Raw genomic sequence first — 24,066 nt, forward strand, 5'->3', positions numbered from 1 at the left:
CTTCTTTTTAAAATTTAAATTATCTTTATTGATAAAAGTTAACTGACAGTGTTAAGAGAGAAAATTTCACTATTACAACTGAAGAACTGACAGCTTGATACATATAATTTAGGAATAGCTGCTAGACACATAGCTGGATTTTATTTGGAAGTTAATAGGAAAGGTGGTCTTGCACTTAAGCTAATTATTAAGGCTGTTTTAATTTAAACTAGACTTTCTAAAAGCATACGTCTTAGCTAATGTTATAATTATAACCTATTCCTTAGGTTCAAGTTCTTTCTTCACAGAGTCATCAGAGTAACATGGACTGAAGAGACTTTTGAACACTTGCCATCTCTTGCTGCTGAATTTCCAGCATAATTTTTTTGCAGCATAGCCATTTCTTTGTTAGGTTCACTTTGGGTATTAGTAAGTAGATTATCATAATACTTTTCCAAGTTCTCCACATTCTCTATGAACTGCTCATATTACTGTTTAAGTGTTTCATTCTCTGACTGTTGAAAAATTTTTGTTGTCGTAGAAACTATCTAGTTTTTCTTCTTCTTGCTTAACCTGCATATCTGGATCCCACTGCTAAAACAAAGTTTTCAAATGCTGAGAATATTCATAGCTAAGCTTCTACCTTTGTTCACGTGGTGTTTTCAAAACTTGGTCAATTTTCTGGTTACTGGTTTTGAAAGAAGACTGGACATATATTTTCAATTTCGTTTTCTTGGTAAGTAGAGCCTTGTTAATGTCAGCTCCAATTTTCCACAGCATATCCTGTACTTTGACCCCCATATCTTCCAACAATTTCTGTAGAAGGCCTTTTCTTTCCACACTTATCAACTGGGGTACTTCGCTCAGAAATAGCCTCTGAAACACCTTTATCTTCTGTCTTAACATTATAGGCTTTTGCGAGATAATTTTCCATTGATTGTTTTCAGATTTTCCAGAATGCTCTCTTACAGAGGGCACCATATTTAGATGTCTTCTGACTGAGGAGAGGAGCAAAGATTGATCTGTTGCAACCGCCATCAGGAACACCTCTCTGATTTTCTTATTGATGAATAAAATTACATTTTGTACATATACTAAAGTTTTGTGAGCTATTCATCCATTGATGGACACCTAGGCTGGTTCCATAATTTGATTATTTTAAATTGTGCTGCTATGAACATGGATATGCATGTATCATGATATTCTGATTTAATTTTCATTGGGAAGATGCCCATAAGTGCTATCACTGGATGATATAGAAGTTCTGTTCTCAATGTTCTGAATAACTTTCACACTGATTTCCAAAGCAGCTGTACTAGTTTGCCATCCCACCAAGAATGTGATAGGGTTTCTATTTTTCCCACATCCTCACCAGCATGTATGATCATTTGTGTTCTTGATGATTGCCATCTTAACTGGAGTGTGATAAAATCTCAGTGTAGATTTAATTTGCATATTCCTAATTACTAAAGATTATGAACATGTTTTCATATAGTTGTTGGCTATTATATTTTTTCTTTTAAAAAAGTTTTATTCAGTTTAGGTGACCTTTTTAATGCTAGCATCATTCTGAATGAGGAAAAACTAACAGAATTTTTCTTAGCATCAGGAAGAAGGACGCTCACCATCACCACCTATTCAACAAAGTACTCAAAACTGTAGCCTCAGCGATAAGACAAGAGAAAGGAATCAAATGAATATAAATAGAAAAAGAAGAACAGAAACTACTTTGTAGATGACGCGATCCTTTACATAGGAAATCTAGTAAACTCATTCTGAAAACTTCTGGAGATAATAAATAGTTTCAGCAAAATAGCAGATAAAAAAATCAATCTTCAGAATTATCATTCCTTTATACCAATCATGAATCCACTTTAAAAATACATAAAATAATTCCATTCACAGTAATCTCAAAAAATATAACTTAGGAAAAATTTAACCAAGGCGGTGAAAGCCTTCTACAATGAAAATTATAAATCACTAAGGATATAAGTTAAATAATATTGTAGAAGATACCTCATGCTCTTGGAGAGCCAGGATAAATATAATCAAAGTGGCCATCCTACCAAATGCTATTCACACATTCAGAACAATCTCTATAAAATACCTTTATAATTTTTCACAGACCTAGAGAAATCTGTTATAAAATTCATATGGAAAAGCAAAACACCCAGAATATTGATACAAAGCAATCCTCAGCAATAAGAACCATGCCAGAGGCATCCCAATAACTACAATATCCAAATTCAAATTATACTACAAAATGACAGTAAGAAAAACAGCAGGAAGAAAAATAGTAGGAAGTACAAAGAGAAGACAAAGCAGCCTGGAAAACACACTGGAGAGCCCGAAGATAGAACCCTGCCCTCCCCTCATACCCCAGCCCTTAAGGAAAATTTTCCCATTGGTGTGTTCTTATCAGTATTTCCAAGACAATGCGGCTCGCAACTCATTTTAAACAGGTGGTATTATTTTGTTACTGATCAGTGTACTCATTAAGTTTTTGTACCCCTCTACCCATTAATTGGTGGTGCTTTGAAATAATATATTGAGTTTATAACCAGTATATCAAGGCCAGGTCACAGAGAAAAATAGGAAAATAGAGGCACCAATTATAGATTGCATCTTGCATGGTAAAGCTGGATCACTGAGAAAAACGGGAAACAGAGGCACTAATCACAGCCAACGCAGTGGTGTGTAATCTTTCAGAGCAGAGTACAAGACTCTTGCTATCTCTACAGTTTTTAAGATGTGCCAGGCAAGGTTTCTTGTGATCTTAGGGCTTTTTTTTTTTTTCGGGTCTGGGAATGGTACCCAGGGGCATTGTACCTCTGAGCTACACCCCCTGCCCTATTTTTTATTCTTTATTTTGAAACAGGGTCTCATTGAGTTGCAAAGGGCCTCACTAAGTAATAGCTGAGGCTGTCCGTGAATCCAGATCCTCCTGTCTCAGCCTCATAAATGCTGGGATTACAAGCATGTGTCACCATGCCTAGCTTATTTTAGGACTTTTAATTGCATATATATTAAGGCTAAAAACTCTAATTGCCTCTACATTCTTACTATGGGTTAAATATTATGGCCAGGATAGAAGGAGGGGGGAGAATTTTGAAGTGGAGCAGGCAAAGCTGTTGTTTTTCTTCCTTTTGCTCTTTCTTGCCTGCCTGCCTGGGGCTTGTATAGCACCCAGGCTCTGGCCATTTTTTATACTTTTATTGGAAACCAATACTGGGGCAATTTTCCAATACTGTCACAGTACTGGCACAAAAAACAGACACAGACACATAGACCAATGGGACAGAATAGAAGACTCAGAAGCAAAGCCCCATATCTATAACCAGTTGATCTTCGATAAAAGTGCCAAAGACATACACAACAGAAAGGACCATATTTTAAACAAATACTACCGGGAAAACTGGCTATCCATATGTAGAAAAATGTAATTAAACCCTAACCTCTTATCCTAAATAAAAGTCAACTTATGTTGTTTCAATGACCTAGAAATTAGACTAGAATCTTTGAAACCTGTAGAAGAAGGCATATGATCAACACGCCAACATATAGGTACAGGTAGAAACATCCTCAATAAGACCCCAAAAGCACAGGAAGAAATTGAAACAAGAATTAATGAATGGGATAGCATTAAATTAAAAAGCTTCTATTCAGCAAAGGAAACTATTGAGGTTATATAGAGAGAGCCTACAGAATGAGAATAGATCTTTACCACCTACCCATTTGACAAAGGTATAATATATAGAATACATAAAGAGCTTAAAAAGTTTAACACTAATAATATAAGAATTTATTGACAGTCCACGCTGCTAGATGATATATAAAAGGTAGTATATTCAGTAGAACTAGTATTCTCCAGTTATTCCATTAAATAAATATGCTGTCTCAGCTTTGCATCTTAATGACTTGTATCACATAAAATATATCCAAAGAATAAAAATGATTGAACCACTCAAAGCCTAATATTTTTATACCTATGACCAGATTCAGTAATTGGAGCACTGATGCACTCACCTGAAGCCAGGTGTCTATACTTTCATAAAAACAAAAAGTAGTTTTAAAGGAACTTGCCACGTTAAAATGTTAAAAGTTTAATCTTGTGCACAATTATTGTGTTGCATTAATGAAAAGTATAGTATTAATTTGACAATGTAGCCGGGCGTGGTGGCGCATGCTTGTAATCCCAGCATTCAGGAGGCTGAGTCCGGAGGATCGCGGTTTGTGGGCAGCCTCAGCTACTTAGTGAGGCCCTCTGCAACTCAGTGAGATCCGGTTTCAAAATAAAGAATAAAAAATAGGGCAGGGGGTGTAGCTTAGAGGTCGAATGCCCCTAGGTTCCAGCCTCAGACCTGAAAAAAAATTTTTGACAATGTTAGAAAAAATCTTGGTTTGAAAGCTTCATGATTAATCAGGTAGATAGGGAATGAGCATTACTACACCCGTCACCATTATTAGAAATAATTTATAATACATAATCTTGCTTGGTTTTCTCATTTAATTCTTTCTGAGGTTCATACAAGTATTTGTTACCATAGTGATTCAATTAACCAATGTTGATTAACCAATGATTTTGGCCAATTTATTACTAATATAAAATGAAAGCATCCTGTTTAGCAATGCCAAGATTCAGAAACTAAAGCTCTACTAGTTCTTGAAATAATTAGCAGCTCCAAAAAGGCTTAATTGATATACTTAAAGTATAATTTATTTTAAGGTAATAATATGAAGTACTACACATTTTAAAAGGGGTAGTGTCATACAGAGGCAAATAGAAAACTGCTTCTCTTACGGAAATCTATGATTTTTTGCTTACCATCACATTGAACATTGGCCTGACTTTGACCCAGTATTAGAGACATTCTAGGACTTCATGAATAATTCATACACAGAATATTCCGTGAAAGAGGGCAGCTTGAGTCCAGACATTCAATCCTTTTCCCCTGGTTCTTTCTCCCACACAACTGACTTAAGTAATCAAAGGAAAGGAGCTTATTAGTGAAAGTCAGTGGAGGAAAGTAGGAGGGGAAAGTGTCATGTAGAAAGGGCATTCACAGACATTAAAGTTAATAATGGTCAGTCCGGCATGGTGATGCATGCCTGCAATCCCAGTATTGGGGAAGCTGAGACAGGAGGATTGTAGATTCCTGACCAGCCTCAGAAACTTAACGAGGCCCTCAGAAACTAAGTGAGAACCTGTTTCCAAATTAAGAAGAAAAAAAAAAAGAAAAAAAGGGCTACAGGTGTAGCTCAGATGTAGAATGCCCCTGGGTTCAATCTCCAGTTCCACCAAAAAAAAAAAAAAAAAAAAAAGGAGAGTTTCAAAACTAAAGAAATGACTGAAATCAAGTGTTTGCAAAAGCAATGCTTTTGGTGGTGATGTGAACAGACTACTCATCTGGTATTAGTTCTGATGCCTAACTTTTCTTGATTACTATTCATTTTTGTTCTTTTATCTTCCGTCTTCCCATTCCTTCTGTGAGCTATTCAGTATCATTTCTCTTAACGGTTGGGGAACTGTTATGGCGCCATTAGAAAGAGGAAAAGATAGAGTTTAGAGTAGGCCACAGAGAGACACAGTGGGATGACCTGAAATGAAGTCACCGATGAGTTCTGGACACAGAGTATTTTTTTAACCAGTATTCCGACTGGACTAGATCTCTGCACCCCATACCTTTTGATACACTCCAAAATGTGTTAGGTTGCTTATCAGGAGTCTGGGATTTCCTCACATCCTTGAGGAAGTTTGCCTCTCTTAGAAATGTAAAAAGTTCCTAGGCTTTTGGGCTCCTTCTATTCTCTTGCTCATTACCCTTGGCGCCTGGAAATCTGCAGCCCTTTCCTTGAAGCTCCTGGCTATTTTTACTATGAAAAATATATTTTGAAAATTGAAAATCTTTCCCAATACTGGAACATTAATATACTTTGAAGCCTCTTCCCAATACTAGTACAATTTCCACAAATCTGAAGTTAGGTAATCTTTGTTTCTGTTTATATAACCAAGAACTTGAACTGATTAAACAACTGGATGAGTAGTAAGGATGAGGATTAAGCAGACATAAATGTCAGAGACTGGGTGCTTTCTATGATCAGGATCACTGAAAGTTTAATCCTCGGGGTAAGGATAACCACATAAGCAAAGCCTGGAGATGTCCAAAGAGGGTTCCTTTAGGCCAAGAAAACAAAAGGTACTGGACACAGTTACACTTGGACTTTGCATTCACACCATTCCAAAAGGAAATAGGTATATTTTGGTGCAATGGCAGAAAAATGCTTCATTGCAGTGCTTTTGAAATAAATAAGATGAAACGATCAATGCCCCTAAATTGGAAGGATGTTTAAATAAGGTTTACTATATTATTAATAAAGAATACCACTATAGTTTGGATTTAGAATGTTACCCAGACCTTATAGAGTAGACAAGACAGCCTTACTGGAGGTGAGACTTGGTTGCTAGGGAGGAGTCTCTGGGAGTGTGACTTTAAAGACTGTGTCCCTCCTCCCCTTGCTCCTTTCCTGTTTGCCGCCTCCAAGATGGGAGAGAAGAGTCCTTCTGCTCATGCGCTGTTTTCTGACATCATTTCCTGAGCTCCACAGACTTGACCAGGCCTATCATGTACCAAATTTCCCAAACTGTAAGTAAGTAAATCTTCTTTTAAAGTTGCGGTGCTCAGGCATTTTGGATTAGGGCAGTATGAATGCTAACTGAAAAAACAAAATAGTAACCTATCATTAGAAATCAAAGGCCCCAAGCAAGCCATGAAATCCTAATACGTAGTATGGTTCCAGACAGATACAATTGGACAGGCGAATAGACAATTCTAGGTTTTCCTCCTGATTTTCTCTGACTATATGCTGAAATAGTGGAAAAAAAAACTTAATCTAGAGTTTCAAGGGTTGCTTTCAATTTTTAAATATATAAAAGAATATAGTATAATCTTTACTTTTTCTTTGACATTGCCAAAATTTAACCAATATTGTGATTACTTTTGTTGATGGTATTTGGGATAACTTTTTTCTTTCCCTTTTTGTTTTATGTTTTCATATTGAGAATAATATCTGTATGAGTAAATAAAACACCAAAATTATTTCTTGAGAAAAGGAGAAGCAAGAAAAACTTATAGACTTTAGCAAAACAGTGAAAATATTTAAAGGGGTGAAAATATTGGAAGAGAATATTTAGAAAAAACTGAAAAATACCTACAACAGAAATTAAATGGTATCTAATTGAGACAGGTGCCCGGCTGTTTGCTAAACTAGCACAATGAAGAAAAGAAATGGAAGTTATTAGACCTAGTTAAGCTTTATCCTGTTATGGTGGAAGAAATTACAGAATGAGAAGTGGTTAAGAAAGCCCTGGAATCAGAGGAATATCATGCACATTTTAATTCTGTCACTTAGTAATTGTGTGACCTTGATTAAAGTTATTTTAGTAAGCTTTGCTTTCCTTGACTATGAATTATAGATGAAATAATAAACATAAAGCTCTTAGTGTAGTGTTTGGCACAAAGTATATTCTCAGTAAATGTTATCTTTACTCAGTAAACATCCTCTGCACTGAAGAAAAGGGTATAGAGTCTGTAGATAAAGGTTTAGTCTCAGTTTTTCCATGTACTATTGGGACCATATTCCTGAGTTGCGTTTTATTATTTGTAAAATTAAAAACTACCATTTCCCCTAACCCTTTTTCAGTGCTTATGTGTGGATCAAGTGAGATGAACAGTGTGCCCATTCTCTGGAAAATATACAGCTGTTTAATTCCTAAGTATAATTCGTAAGCACGAATTACTGACTGATTTCATATCAGTAAAGAACCACAGGTCCTATTCACATTCAAAATGGTTATAGAATATTATGACATCCCTCTCTTAGTAAGAGAGCATGCTTTCACCAAGTGGAGTATGGGAACAATATGGTTCATCTTAAGAGGACTTCTCAGTCACTTGGAACCCTGTTGTACCTAAATGTATTTGCCTCATTTAAGACTCCTTGATGAATACTGTTTAACATGACTTATGAAAAGTGATGTAAGACATATGTTTGGTATATAAATGATAGAATAAAAACATCAGGCTTCCATTGTTTTACCATGGACCAAAACTAGATTGATGTTAAGTTCTTTAAAATCCTGGTCTATTGAGCTAAACTAAAACAAAACAAAACAAAAAAACCCACAAAAAACTATTAAGCCATTAACTGCTATTCTATGGTAGCAAAGACAGATGTTTTGAATAATTCAGGTGATTTGGGAACCTCAAACTAAATTAGAACTGGTTGCCATCAATTCGTTTAATACATGTTTAGTTCTTCATTTCATTTTGCCAGAAAGATATAGTGTTGTAAGATGAATTATTTCCTCAAATTGCATCTAAAATGTGCTTCTTAATGTTGTCAGACAGCTAGAAGAAAAATTCTCTTCAGCATAATTTTCTATTCATAATGAATAATATAGACAAATCCTATTGTACAATCACCAAAGTTATTTAGGAATTTGACCTGGATGGTAGAAACAATGTATTTTCAGTTATTCTGGATGTGCCACAAGGCCACATAAGCATTCTTAACATGAGCCTAGTCTCCAATAATCAGGGATTATTAAAGTATAAACATTCTGTTAATTCAGCAAAAATAGTCCACTGAATAGTATTGTAAAATACAAAAAAATATTTATTGAAGCAAGTTTTAATTATCCTGTTTTACAAATAGGAAAAGTAAAGTATTGAAATTAAGATACAGACCACAGAGGTGAAGTGAACTGAAGAATTATCCTGACTTTAACAGAGTTCTAAATTCAAACAATTCATCATTAGTGGAATTGAATATTTTCTCACCCTATTTTCCATCCTACATACATTCACAAATATATTGGTACCAAAAGGCTATGCATTAAATGAGTGAAATTTCTGGCAATGGATGTTCCTATTTCCTGGATTGGTGAAGATGACTGCTTGAATATTTAATCAGTGGCTTTTCAAATTTTGAATTTAGAGGTTAGAGAGCAATTTCATGACCTTGAAATTTGTGTCCTTTGGCTTGCTCTATGTTGCAAAGAGGTTTGTTTGTTTGTTTTATTTTGTTGTTGTTTTTTTTTATGTGGATTTTATTTAAAGTTTGCATCTCCATGCAGTTTGTAACTTCATTCTTGCAAAGACTTTGGAATTCATTCCAGGACACCTACTGCATTTGTACCGAAGGTCTACCCCTTAATCTTGATTGCCCTATTCAGTTGTTTATGTTTCTCAAAGGAACTAGTTGGCTTTTATCTCTGAGTTGCAGACAGAAGCTGAAAGCAGTGACTTTAGAAACAAGAATTTTGGCAAAAAAAAGCAACTGCCTGGGGTAAAGAAACTCAGGATATTTCAATACACACAGTGTTTTGAAAATGGCTCAAATCAACATGGCACACTGATTAGGAAACACTGCCAAGATCATAGTCTTTCAATAAATTCATGGTAAAACTGGCTTGTCAAACTCTGCTTAGTAGGAATAGGTAAATTGCTTCAGGGCTTTTTCTTTTGAAGAGATGGATGGTAATTATCATGCGAATATCTCTTCCTCAGATTTTATAATTTTATAGCCAAGGATGATAAACAGCAACAATTAGCACCACAATGGTGCTCACATGTTCAAAACACTTACCAGACACTAACCAGAACCCAGGGATTTACAACTTGTGGCTTCCCTGGGATTACTTAAACTAAACTACCTACTACAAGGAGTTGGTATTTGTGATCTGTCCAATAACTTTTCATGAATATTTAGCAAACTGTTCTCTTCCCAAGCCGGATTGCCACTAATGACTCTGATTATTGTTATAGTTTTGTTGTTGTTGTTGTTTTAGTTTGATAGCCAAAATTGACTTTACCTGTGTGCTATCCTATTTCTCCAGTGTTCTCTTTAGATAAGACAGCCAACATTTTGGTAAAACCCAAAATGGAAGAAGGGAAAAAATGTCAAAATTGGAGTTGATTTAAAGTATTCTCTTTTTTATTATTTTAAAAAAAGACACTATTGTTGTATGCAGAGTTAGGGAGAAATGAGAGACTGGAGAGTCTAAGGGAAATGTGCCAACTGACGCCTCTATTAATCTGGCCAGCAGCACAGCCCTCAGTCTAAAATCAGACCAGAGGGGCACCCCGACTGGCTGGGGTGGGGGGCTTATAAGCAAGGAAGTTTACAGAAGTGGTGTTGGGGGAGGGATACCACACAGGAATTTCAGGTAGCCAGATAAGCCATTAGCATATGGCAGGGCAGGGGAGTGGTCCCCCTCCTGCTGTAGCTAGAGGTGTAAGATTAAACTTTAGATTAGCTGCTCACAGGAAGGGGGAGGGCTCCAGGGGGTTTAGTTACAGGATAATGCCAAGTGGAGTCTCTTCTGCTTCCACACTATAGTAGTTTAGAATGGGGATATTGGGAATATAATTAACAAAATCACTAAGTTCCTAGTGTTCTTTCTGCAGATTCCCCTTTCCTATAGGTCACAAACACAAGTGAGATGAAATGATAAAGAAATTCATAGTATATGTAGGTAGGGTTTTTTTTTTTTTGCTTTTTATTATTGACATATTTAAAGACTTGATATCTTAAAGAAGTTATAGGTTCACAGCAAAATTGGGAAGCAAATAGAAGTGCCATATAAGCCCTGCTCTAATGCATTTATGGCCTCCCCCATTATCAGCATCTCCCACTTGAGTGGTGCATTTGTTACAATTGATGAACTACACTGACACACCATATTGACCCAAAGTCCATGGATTACATTAATGTTTACCTTTGTATTGTACATTCTGTGGACTTAGGCAAATGTATAATGAAATATATCCATCATTCGAAAAGTACTCTCTTTTCTATGTACCTATACTTTCTGAAATTCTCACCTTCAGTGGTCTGAATGATTTACTTCACTGTAAAAAATGCTGCCTTCTAAAAATGAAGTCACTGCACAGTATCCACAAAGAAGATAGAAAGATGGAAACAAGGCTGAGATGCATGTCCTATTACTGAAGCAACCACAATGAAAAATTAATTGTGATTCCACTTAAAATATTTAGTCAATGAAGTCAAGATGCTTGGAAAGCACGCCTATTTCATTTCTTTTCCACAGTTCTCTACAGAACCATTACCATTTAAAGAATAGTGACCATTTAATTAATTATTAATTATTTATTTATTTAATTTTTTTGCAGTACTGGGGATTGAACCAGGGGCGTTTACCTCTGAGCTACATCCCCAGCCCCATTTTTTACTTTTTATTTTGAAACAGAGCCTCACTAAGTTGCAGAGAGCCTCACTAAGTAGCTGAAGCTGGCTGCAAATCCGAGATCTTCCTGTCCCAGTATTTGTACCTGTCCCAGTACTAATCCCAAATACTGGGATTCCAAGCATGTGTCACCATACTTGGCTACCATTTTTAGATACTATTTAAAATATCACCAGTAAATTACTTTCTAATATTCCATATATGAGGTATTGATAGTAAGTTTCTTACTTGGTCCTTGTCTTACAGAGTTGAGGAATAAAATCTGCAGACACTAGAAAAATGAAAGTAGAAAGTTTCAAGCAGAGAAGCAAATCACCTTTAGAGGCCTTGGCCGACTTCAGAGTTGAGGGGGATCTTCTGGCGCTGCCTGAATGTAGCTTGGGCCATGCACCATCAATTGCACACTGTCTTTCCCCAAAGTCCACTGGAGCCACCCAAGCGAAGCCAGTAGAAAGGCAGGTTTATAGCTCCTATGCAGGGGAGGGTTTCCAAGAGTGGAGCTGATATTTTAATGAGCATAAGGCTTTATAAATTTTTAAAGCCCTATTGTGTAGACATTAGCCAATGAAGAAAGTCCCCATTTTTATATTGTTTTGTTACTTATTAATTGGTCATCTATGACCATTAATTTACCAAAGTCATGAACGATTGGGTCTATATGTATACTTTTAGGCCTAAACATGGCAACAGTCCATGAGTCTATGGTTAGTGCACATAGATCTTTGGTTTCTAACATCTTGGTTCCACTCCTCTGCATTTAATTATTTGTGTTCAGGTATGATGAACAACACAGGACCATCTTTCTTTTTTGGGGGGTCTACAAGTGTCTGGATTTTGTTTGTTTTCTCCCGGCGAATACTGTACTCTAACTGTCTACTCAATAATTCCTCAGTGTCTTAAACATTTCCTGGAGTTTCATGACTCACCAATATTAGGTTTAACTTTATTTTAATACATTCATTGAAACTAATTTTATATATTCAATTTTTCCCTCAAAACTTTTGCTCAGTTTGAAAAATGTTTTAAGGCTGTTTCATTACAACTACAATAGTAATAACATTTCAAAATATCTATGCTAAGATAGTATCATAACAGGATGAAAAATGACCTAGAAATCAAAGTGTACTTGATAAAATCAATTGTTTCATTGAACTTTTTGGATATAATTGAATTAATGTACTTGGCCTAGATATGTTTACCCTATACTCTTCAGCAGAGAACAGCCTTTTTACTTCCTTAGATTCTAATGTGTTGTGGACGACATTGGGAAAAAAGAGAAAGCAAATGTGGTGCATAGTAAAATTATTTGACGTTATATCATGTATTAGTTGAGGATAAAATTGTTTCAAAAATGACTATGGTAAAAAAGCATAATGGTAGATGAATTTTATTGGATTGTTGGCTCAATTTATATGAGTAACTTTATTTGATTCTCTTTTTGCTGTCTATAAATATGCACTTTATTATATGTCTATCCTCCAAATGTCATTACTGAGAGCCAGATGTGGTGGCGCACACTTGTAATCCCAGCGATTGGGAGGCTGAGACAGGAGGATCACACAGGTTTGAAGCCAGCCTTGGTTATTTTTATTACTATACCCATTGTATAGAACAGAAAATTGAGCTTCAGGAATTAGGGCATTTTTCTCAGCATTACACAACCTTGGTTTGAGCCCAGTTCTCTCTGATTCCACAGTATGTACTCATAGCTATTATGCTTGCTGCCTCTTGACAAAAGAGAAATATGTTCATTAAATAAGAAAAAATATGAGATTTCAATTTTGCCAAATTTGATACTTTTTGATAAAATGGTAAAATACTTCAAGGATTGATTTACCTAGTAGAATTTGGCTTATTTTATCCCTAAGAAAAGAATGTTTTGTGTGCAAGAACTAATAACTACTTTAGATATGTGTTAGTCCATCATAAGAAAAAGTTTTGGGTATTTACTTCAGAGGTTCCTTGTAAACAAAATGATAGAAGTTGTAATGAGGTAGATATTGGCAGAATGAATAATATGAAAAAATTTAAACAAAAAATTTTAACAAACATGTTAAAGTTCAAGGAGAGACAAGAGTGTATACGAGTTGTTAAATATAATTTAAGTAACCTTCTCTTCCAACTGAAAGATCTAATAGCCACTCAAATCTTTAGATATAATGATCTCACCTTTATGCTTTTGGTTTCTTGGGCAAAAAAGTACCAATAAAATAATGATGTTCCCCTTTTCAATTAAAATCATAGTATTATAATAGAACTAGACTCTCAAAATTTGGAAGATATTTTATATCATGATTTCATAACAATTTATAATGAGTATTATTTGTGGAATACACTATCCTTTGAAAGATAATTTATATCATGATTTCATAACAATTTCTAATGAGTATTATTTGTGGAATACACTATCCTTTGAAAGTATTGAGTCCTCTTAATCACACATTTTTTTCTATCATGTAGTTTTCCAGTATGGATCAGAAACACATATAAAAAGGAATGCAGCTTTTCATGGAAGTAAACTTTTTTTTGGTGATACTGGGGATGGAACCCAGGGGCATCCTACCTCTGAGCCGCACCCTCAGCCCTATTTTTTATTCTTTATTTTGAAACAGGGTCTCACTTAGTTGCAAAGAGCCTCAGTAAGTAGTAGCTAAGACTGTCCATGAACCGCGATCCTCTTGTCTCAGCCTCCCAAATTCTGGGATTACAGAAGTGCTCCACCATTCTCAGCATGGAAGGAAACTTTAAAACTCATTAGTTTCTGATGTCTTCTTACCCTCTACCCCATTTTCTTTTCTTTTTTTCTTTAGATACATGTCTTTTGTGCAATAGGATAGGTCTGAGGTTTTCTTCTACTAAATCCCAGCCTGCTTCATCTTTTTATCCTAATGGGACTAGGAATGAAGTCTAAGGGAAAGGAAGTGGGAAATAGGATGCTATGCTGGCTGTACTTGAATTTTTACTTCCTGTCTTAATCTCTTAATTTTACAAGACATTTTTAGCAATCATATCAGAGATGCCATAGTAAGCCTTATTGTTTGTTTAAACTGAAACAAAATAGAAAGAATGAATGACTTAGTTAATAGTAATGCAGTTTTAATCAATAACAGTTATATAACAGTTATATAAAAAGTTAACAATGGGTATACTTAGTATCAGGATATATGGAGATTAGCTTTACTTTTGTTATAATTTTCCTGTGAAACTAAAATTATTCCACATTAAAAAACATATCCTTTTGAAATCAGCAGTCTAGCTCAATTTATCAGCATAGATAATCATGTGTAAATTGAGGGTTTAAGTCCCAGCTAGAGGTAGTTTCCTATGCTTGGCTTATGGTATTTGGTGCAGAATTGTGGGTAGTTAAATAATTCAGCACTGCACCTGTCTCCTTTTCCTTTCAGAACAAAATGGTTGGGGAACAAAGAAGGTTGAGTAATAAAGAGTGGGGCATACTTATTTTTAGACCTGCCTCCCCTTCCCCAAAACTGACATGATTATTTGGAATGCATACATGGTGGTTTGGAAAGAAGTTAAAAATCCTACAATATCCTGAGCATTCAAGATGCTCATTAGCAACTTGGGCTGTCCAGCCTTTGTTGTCCATTACATTGAGTATATGTTAACCCAGAAATTTTTGTTTAAATATAAAATGGGGCATCTTTGGAAAACTCACTGTGTGTGTGTGTGTGTGTGTGTGTGTGTGTGTGTGTGTGTATATATATATATATATATATATATATATATATATATATATGTTCATCTATACAGTAAGTCATTCTAATTATCACTCCCTGTGAATAGGTTTGGCTGCTCTTCTTGAAGTATACCAGCATTGTAATAAAAGCAAAACATTCTTCTATTAGGTTTCTATTAGGTTTCTGTGAAAGAATTAAATACTAAAAGCACACTTATTGTGAAAAGGAAAAATTCATCTATTCAGGCTAAAGATACACTTCACAAAGGAGGTAAAATAATGTTTCCAAAGTATTTTCAGAAATAGAGGTTTCCTACTAGCTCTCCTGAAAATGTGCAACTTCTTCCACCGGTAAGTGCCTCTGAATAATGCTAAATTTGAATTTTCGAAGGAGAATTAATAGGGTTTTACTAAAATGCAAAGAAAAAGGGAAGAAAGTGGAGGCTACTTTAGTGGGGATGAATCAAAAGAGAGCTTATTTTGTCGGCTAGAAGATTCTAGAAGGGTTAGTCAATGAGAAAGAAGTTATAGAGCTATAGTTTATTGGATTTCTTGCTAGAACTCTTGAGCAGATGAAAAGAGTAAAGAAATTAGGACCAGAAACTACATACAGTGCTGATTTCAACTTTCAGAAGCCCCGGCTGCATGCAGTCCATGGAGGTCTTTAAGAACTCCATAATGAACTCTGTTTCTTGTGGAGTAAGGGGAGGCTGTACTGTACAGATTACTCTAGATGGTCTATGTAGATATGGAAAAGAAAAAATGTGAGTATGTAATTTACCAATAAAACAAATTAATTGACAGAAGACATTTGGAGGTGGTTCCAAGAAAGGTGGATGGAAAAATGAATGCTTATTTTTTATCTAAACATATTATGGGATTTCTTAGAAAAGTGCCTTATAAATAAAAAATAAATAGATATTTGCTAAGATAGGCATTGAGAAGTAAGCAAAGAATATGTATCAAATTCTGGTATTAGAGTACAGATGTAGCCGGGCGTGCGCACGCTTGTAATCCCAGCATTCGGGAGAATGCTGAGGCTGAGACAGGAGGATCATGGTTCACGGACAGCCCCAGCTACTTAGTGAGGCCCTTCTGCAACTCAGTGAGACCCGGTTTCAAAATAAAGAATAAAAAATAGGGCAGGAGGTGTAGCTCAGAGGTCGAATGCTCCTGGGTTCCACCCCCAGACCCGCAAAAAAAAAAAAAAGAAAAATACAAATGTATCAGAAATTTTAATGTAAATTTTATTTAACCTTATAATCTGTGTTTACTCAGGGATGCCCTGATTTTTGTACATACACATACAAAATATGCAAGAATCATCACTACCATATTGGGAATTGCAAAACAATAGAATCCACTTGAATGTCTCTCAATGGAGAAATGTTTAAGTATATTATTGGCAATCATACTATAGCCCTATGAAAAATAAAGTATTGAAAATAAGAGATTTCTAATATATTGCATAGTAATCATATATTATAAACAACATATATAACTAAAATAGAGCATAGCATATAGCACAATTATAAAAGTAATACTCTAATGTTATTATTCTAGCATTCATGCAATAAATATACTAAATCATATGTTTGTATATGCACATACTATCAAGTAGCATCAATTGAGCACTTTAGAGGAAAGTGTAAGTGTATATTTTGCTAGTGGTTGCACCCTATGTTGTTTTCATCTGAAAAATAAATTTATTTATTGTGATGGTTAAATAGACTAATATATTGAAAGTGCTTGAAAAGTAGTAGCTACTAAATATTAGGATTTTTATAAGCTGGCACTGTTTTCAATGCCTTTCATGTGTTTAACTTCACAAATATTTTGATAAATCGATATTAGCATTTTCTATATTATTTACAGGAATACATCAAAAGAGAATGTGAACTAATTTGACAAAGCCTGCATAGCTGTAACCCTTGGCAATTATATCTCAATCCATGTATCTGGTATCAATAGCTATGCTGATACATTGCATCTCTTTACACATACGCATACATGCATATGCATGCATAGAGACACAAAAGTCTAGAAAATATTGGGTAGTAATTAACTTCAGATACGCAAAGGAGTTGTGCTGAAAAGAGATGACTTGTTTACTTAATTTACTCAATAATACTGAGGCCTATTCAAGTTTTACTTCTGAGACTTAAATAATAAATAGCATATATCTAAACATTCTAGACAATAATCATGACATAGTCCATTAAGTTGATACTATATAATTGATAAAGATTTAGCAACTTCTTATCAAAGAATATCATCAAAATAGTTAAATGGCAAGATACAGAATGGTTGGAGATATCTGTAATGTGTGAAACTGACTGAGGAGTATCCCCAAAATTTAAAAACTCCTATAAATCAACAAGAATGAGAGAGAAAACTAGGAAAATAAACCAAAAATTCAAAATTGGCATTTTGCCAAAAGAAAGTATAATTAGCTAATAAACATAGGGGAAGAGAATGTGCTAATTAACATAGGGGAACGAGAATGCGCTTGAACTGATCCACATTCGTGGAAATGCAGGTTAAAACCACAATGAGAAGCACACTGAGAACATTAGTGACTTAAGTTTTGTGTTTTGTGTTCTATTAAGTCTTTGTGAATAAGCATACAAACCGCTGCTGTAGTTTACATCTGGAATGTCTGCCTGAAAGCTCATGAGTTGAAAGCAAAGTTCAGAGGTGAAGCAGAGCTGGAAACGTGGTTACTGGAGGCATGGCCTCGAGGACTAAGCACATCCCTGGAGGTCGTTTCTCTCTTGCTTTTCTGCTTTTCAGCTGCCATGAGCTTAGCAGCTCTTTCTCTGCCATTCTCTTGTTTCCATGACGTTTTGGACAGTGGACTGAAACCATGAGCCATAAAACCCTTTCCCCTTGTTCTTATCAGATATTTTGGTCACAGCCATTAAAAGCCGACTAACACACTGTCTTTCAAAATTATACTTCTGAAAGCAAAGTAGTACAAAAGCTTAGTGCTTTAAAACTGAGGATGCACACAGCTGTGATGGAGACTCAGTAAGTCATTAACCTTTTGATGATTGCCCACCAGTGATCTAGGGTATTTCAAACAACCTCCTCCTCCTCCTCCTCCTCCTCCTCCTCTTCCTCCTCCTCCTCCTCCTCCTCCTCCTCCTCCTCCTCCTCCTCCTCCTCCTCCTCCTCCTCCTCCTCTTCTTCTTCTTCTTCTTCTTCTTCTTCTTCTTCTTCTTCTTCTTCTTCTTTTGCAGTACTAGGGATAGAACCCAGGGGCATTCTATTTCTGAGCAACACCCCCAGCCCTATTTTTTATTCTTTATTTTTGAAACAGGGTCTCACTGAGTAGCTGAGGCTATCCACGAACTACAATCCCTCCTGTCTCAGCCTCCGGAATGCAGAGATTACAAGTGGGTGCCACCATGCCTGGCTATTTCAAACCTTCTTAACTGAAGAAAGAACTTGTCTACAAATAAAGGCAGTGGATACTCATTTATGTAATAGATTTTCCCCTTGCCATAGATTCACTTAGAAGCTTTTGCTCATCTGGCATAACTTTAATTGAGGACTCTAAAAATGTATTGAATAACATTTTTATGTAAGCACCAATATATCACAATTTGGGTAATGGACACAGAATTGTTAATTATTTCTTAGGGAAACGTAGATCATCATGACTTACTATAGTTAGATATAAAATGTCCCCTAAACAGTTCATTTATTAATATTTGAAAGTGACATAATTGAGTCATGAGGGTTATAATCCCAGCAGCAGATAAATTCATTGTAAAGGATTTACCTGGGTGGTGCCTGGTTTGAGCGTTTGGTGTGGCTGAATGTAGATTCTTGTGGATGCAGCCTTGGAGATTATATAAAGGGCTCCTCTTCCCCCTGCTCTCTCTCTCACTTCTGACCCATGTGTGGATCTCCTTCCACCTCCTGCCACCATGCCCTGAAATCTGTGATCTCCGGCCTCACATGGACTGAGCCCGAAACTGCAAGAAAATCAACCTTGTTTCCTCTAATTTATGTGGTCAGATATTCATATTGTCTGTGAGAATGCTGATAGATACATTACTCCAAAAGTAATAATTTATACTCCAGATGAAGGACACTAAGATCCAGATACTTTTGGTCAGGTTATGACTTCTGTTTGGCCAGTAAATTGCACTTCAAAGTCTCCTTTCTTCCACTGACTGACTACGTGAGAAGATTCTCCCTTCACGCTTGTATAGCCTTTGCATCAAAGCACTTTCCCGGCTTTTATTCTATCACTTAATCTATTTCTGACGTTTGCCATGTCTTTCTCTGTAGTAAATGTGTAGCTTATAACTAATGTCCCTGAAATCCCTTGAGTACAAATTGCCTGATAATAAAAAGGAAATTCTGATATTTCATAACTCCATGACACCACGACTGCCAGAAGGTTAGAGTTAGAGAAAATGCTGTATGCTAAAAAAAATTCAGGCTTAAGATTTTTATAGAAGGAACCATAGGTGAATATCATAAGATATTAGGTGTATCTTAGCTCCCACTCTAACTAGCTGTGACATCTTGCACATGTTACTAGAAACCCTTGGTCTTCCCTTTTTTAATAAGTGCAGTGGTTGGGAAATAGAATGCCCTTCCAAGTCCTCACAGAAATGGGGTGGCAATGTTGGAAATGAGCAGGGCTTGCTTGTAATCTCAGCAGTGGATAAAATCATTGTAACAGATTTATCTGGGTGGTTGCCCAGGCTTGTAGGGTGTGACTGGAGAAGTTGGGTTCCTGGGGCGGTAGCCTTTGGTATTACATATGGTTCCTCCTCCCCTGGTGTGTTCTCTTGCTTACAGCCTCCATGATGTGAGAAGGAAAGCCATATGTCCTTCCTCTGTCTACTGCCCACTGCCATGCCCAGAGATTTGTGGGCCCTGGCCTCACATGGACTAATTTCAAAATCTCCACACTGTAAGCAAATAAATCTCTCCTCTAAGTTACATTGTCAATCTTTTAGATTTATAGTTATAAAAATCCAGACTAATACAATCTGTAAAAGGTAGAAATAGTATTGAGGGGCTTGATTGTGACCTATATTTTCTAATACATAACCACAGATTTGACTGAAATGGATTAGGAATTATAGGAAGGATGTTGAATATTTTTTAATTAAATGTAAGATTAGAATTATTGAAATAAATCTTTTGGCTAAACAAGAAGAGAAGTATGGGGGCCTTGAGAAATAGAGAAAATTTTAGCATTTTCTCAGAAACATGCATTCTACTCCAGAAAGTTATTAAGTTAGAGTCTCCAAATTTTCAATTCTGCCATGGTAACAAGGAAACTTGGTGGCTGTGGGCAAATCACTCCATTTCTAAACAAAAGGGTCATTCAAGCTTACAATAATGTTTCATCCCAGAATTACTCAATATTTCAAATATTATCAATGAAAATTGTTACGATATTGCCTCCAATGGACACATAGTCTCCTTGTGGATATTCTATTTGTGAAAATCTTATTTGTGGTTTTCCAGTGGATACATAGTCTCATGTGGATATTTTTAAAACGACTGCATCTTGTCTAATATTAGTTATAGTTTAAGGATTTGTGTATGAATTTCACTTATCCACTAGGACATAAAGCAATAAACATCTGAACTCAGTATTTTTTAGGAGTCATCATTCAGTTGAAATAGCTTAATAAATACAAATACTTCTACCTTGCTTGGGGGAGATGCAGAAGATTAGTAGGAAGGAGGTTTATTTGGAGGCTTTATTTGAAATCAATAACCCTGTGGGTGAAGTAAAGGGCTGAGAGATTGAGCTTGAAAGAAGTTGCCCTTTGGCCATAGATTTGAATACAGCCAAGATGAATGGTGACCCACAGTTATTACCATCTGTTAGTTGCTTTGTGGCCTTTGAACAATGAGAAGTATCTTTCCAAACCCAGGTGTTAGAAAGTCCACTGTGCAAACAAGGCCAATATGGCTGGCACAAAATGACATTTTTTAACAAAAGCAATTTCCAGGATCAAGTGTTCACATGCCAACTTGTTGGTTTCCTTGTCTAAGAATTTCCCACAGACAGAGGCAAGATACCACAAGGAGACGTAATCTAATGCTTCTCTCATGTTCAGGGCTCACAATCAAGGACTCTGTTATGTCTCTAGAAGTTTTTATTGACAATATGCTTTCTGACTAAACAATGTTTCAATAGCATGCCAGTAGTAAAGGAAAACAGCAATAACACAGACAGGAATGTCTACAGTAGAAAGAAGATTTGATTGGGTGATAAGGTTCAGCTTATATCCTGGCATGTGCAAAGACATATAATTTATAAGCAACAAAAATATTCTCTAAAATTTTGCAAAAGACGATTTTTATAAATTGTATTGTATTTTAAATGGTACGGATACATTTGCTGTTTAAGTTAATTTTCACTTGATTTATTTTGCAGAAGTAATAACTTTGAGCCAGGCATAGTGGTTCTTGCTTATGATGCCAGAACTTGGGAGATCAAGATAGGAGTATTGCAGGTTCGCAGCCAGCCTCATCAACTTAGTGAGGTTCTCTACAACATAGTGAGACCCTGTTTCAAAATAAGAAATAAAATAGGGCTGGGAGTATATCTTGGAGGTAGAATGCCCCTGGGTTCAACCCCCAGTCTCACCAAAAAAAAAAGGATAATAAATTTGAAGGGTGAATAGTCAAGCTCTAGCTTTTCTGTTTAATCTGTTCCTATTTTTATATGTGGTTTTGGCAACATGAGACAAATATGCAACCAAAATTGAAATATAAAGAAATGTTTGATGTGTATATCATTTATATTACCTTTACTGAGCCAGGTTGTTAAATAATCACTTTTGAGTTCATATACCAACATTTCAGTGTGATGATTACAAGGATATAGGCCATAGCTAAATGAGTTATTATTTATTGGGACAATTTACAAGTCATTTAAAATTTTGAAGCTATATTTGTGCATCATTTTTTAAATTTAAAAGAAAAAAATAAACTGAAGATTAAGTGTTTACATTAATACATACAATTACAAGGGGAAAATTTATAATAATATGTCTAAACTTTGAAGCATGGAAGGCTTTTTCAAGCAAGAAACAAAATTCAAAATTAATAAGCAAAAATAATTATTTCAATGCCTTGTAATTTAAATTTCACTACAAAATAAATTACCAAATAAATATTGATAATAAACAAGTAGGTAAATCATAAATTTAGAAAATTGGTGGTGACATCTATGATTTACAGCCTAGATATGTAAACTGTTTTATAAATTAGTAAGTAGAAATAACACAAGAGTAGGGCAATATGTGAATATATATATATATATATATATATATATATACATACATACATATATACATACATATATATAGGTAATTCATAAAACCAGAAAAATAATTTTTTAGCAAAATTATTTTCAAATATTTTAACTTTATAGTATTCAAATAGACACATAATAATCCAAAAAGATGTTATAATTTTTAGCCAATCATTTTGATAAAGGCAAAATGAATCAATTATAATAATATATTTCTATATGATATGTTAATTGATATAATTCTTTCTGCCAAGAAATTGGTTAAATTAGATTAAAATTGAAAACATTTACTTCTGTACATCATATATCTATGTATGTACATACGTACATATAGATAGATGACAGATAATGTGTGTGTGTGTTAGTGGAGATTGAACTTGAAAGCATACCACTTCTGAGCTACAAGAACAGACCTATTTTATTTTTATTTTGAAACAGGGTCTTGCTAGATTGATGAGAGGCTCACTACTTGCTGAGGCTATTCTTAAATCTGCAATCCTCCTGTCTTAACCTTAATAAAGTAATGACTGTCATATTTGAGACTGAGCACATAGTTTTCCTCCCAAATTAAAAATGTATGCCTACCCAGAATCTATGACTGTAACTTTATTTAAAAATAGGATCTTTGCAAATGTATTTGAAATCTTTAGGGTGTGCCCTAATTCCAATAGAAGAAAATTCTTATAAAAATAAATTTGTTACAATAAAAGGGAAATTTGTAGAAAAATACACAGAAAGAAAAGACATAAGGCAATGAAAAGACAGAAACAGAGATTGGAAGGCTATATCTTCAAACTAAGGAATGTCAAGAGGTTTTAGTAATAATCAGAAGGTAGAAGAGGCAAGGAAGAAACCACTGCCTTGCTGACAATTTAATTTCAGACTTCTGCCCTCCAGAACTGTCAGAGAATTTTTGGTTTTCTTTTAAGCTATCAAGTATGTGGTTCTTCACTATGGGAGCCCTAGGAAATTAATACACATATCTCATAAAGTACTCTGCAGAGTAAGAGCTCACTAATGTAAAACTATTCTCGTTTATGGGTGATGTTTACTTTATCCGTATGCTCCTCATGATAAAAGTAGTTGAATTATTTCCAATTTTCAAAAAATCAACTTAAAATCAGAAGCTAAATATTTTTTTCAAAAAAGAACAAAGAAATATCAGACATCTATTTTATATTTACTTGCTTATAAATATTCTGATTTTAAGTTTTTTGGTTTCTTGACTTAAATTCTATCCCAAATACTGACAGATAATTAAGTCAGATTGTCTACACTATATTTTGAAATGCTGATCAGTTAATTTTACCATCACTGTGTGCTTTTAGGCCTCTGTATAATGCCTATAATAGCATTAAAAATTCAGATATTTACATAAATTTCATTGACCAGTTTTAAAGAGCCTGATAGACAAGGCCTTTAAGTAGTGATAGTTCATATAACTGGACACAAGATCAAAGATACAACAATTTGGCATGGCCAGTCATGCTGGTACTGAAGTGCTTTATGTGAGCAAATATTCTTCTATTAGAAGAAAATAGGCTAGGCTAAGAGGTCAAATTCATATTTCTAATTTACATAGTAAAGAGAGAGGATTCAGCTATAGCCTTTAAAGCTGTGTTATGTTATTTCAATGCCCTAAGAAACTATACCTCAAAAAGCCATGAAAGTGGAAATTTGAATCAAATACTCAAAGTTCACAAAATATGTCCTGAAATGTCATTGATATATCTCCCAAGTTATGAATCATATAACCAATGAACACATTGCTTATCTCCATGATTCATTCTACAAATAACCACAGATTTTCAGCAAAGA

General features: G+C 35.1%; 1 pseudogene across 1 annotated transcript; it reads right to left on the bottom strand.

Moving 5' to 3' along the window:
* Positions 1 to 292: 292 nt before the first annotated feature.
* LOC308279067 (synaptonemal complex protein 3-like) lies at positions 293 to 913 on the bottom strand (annotated as a pseudogene). Its single transcript has one exon. The product of its transcript is annotated as a synaptonemal complex protein 3-like (transcript).
* Between the last annotated feature and the right edge of the window lie 23,153 nt (positions 914 to 24,066).

The sequence above is a fragment of the Muscardinus avellanarius genome (genome assembly GCF_963383645.1).
Source record: "Muscardinus avellanarius genome assembly, chromosome: X".
NCBI classification, from domain to species: domain Eukaryota; kingdom Metazoa; phylum Chordata; class Mammalia; order Rodentia; family Gliridae; genus Muscardinus; species Muscardinus avellanarius.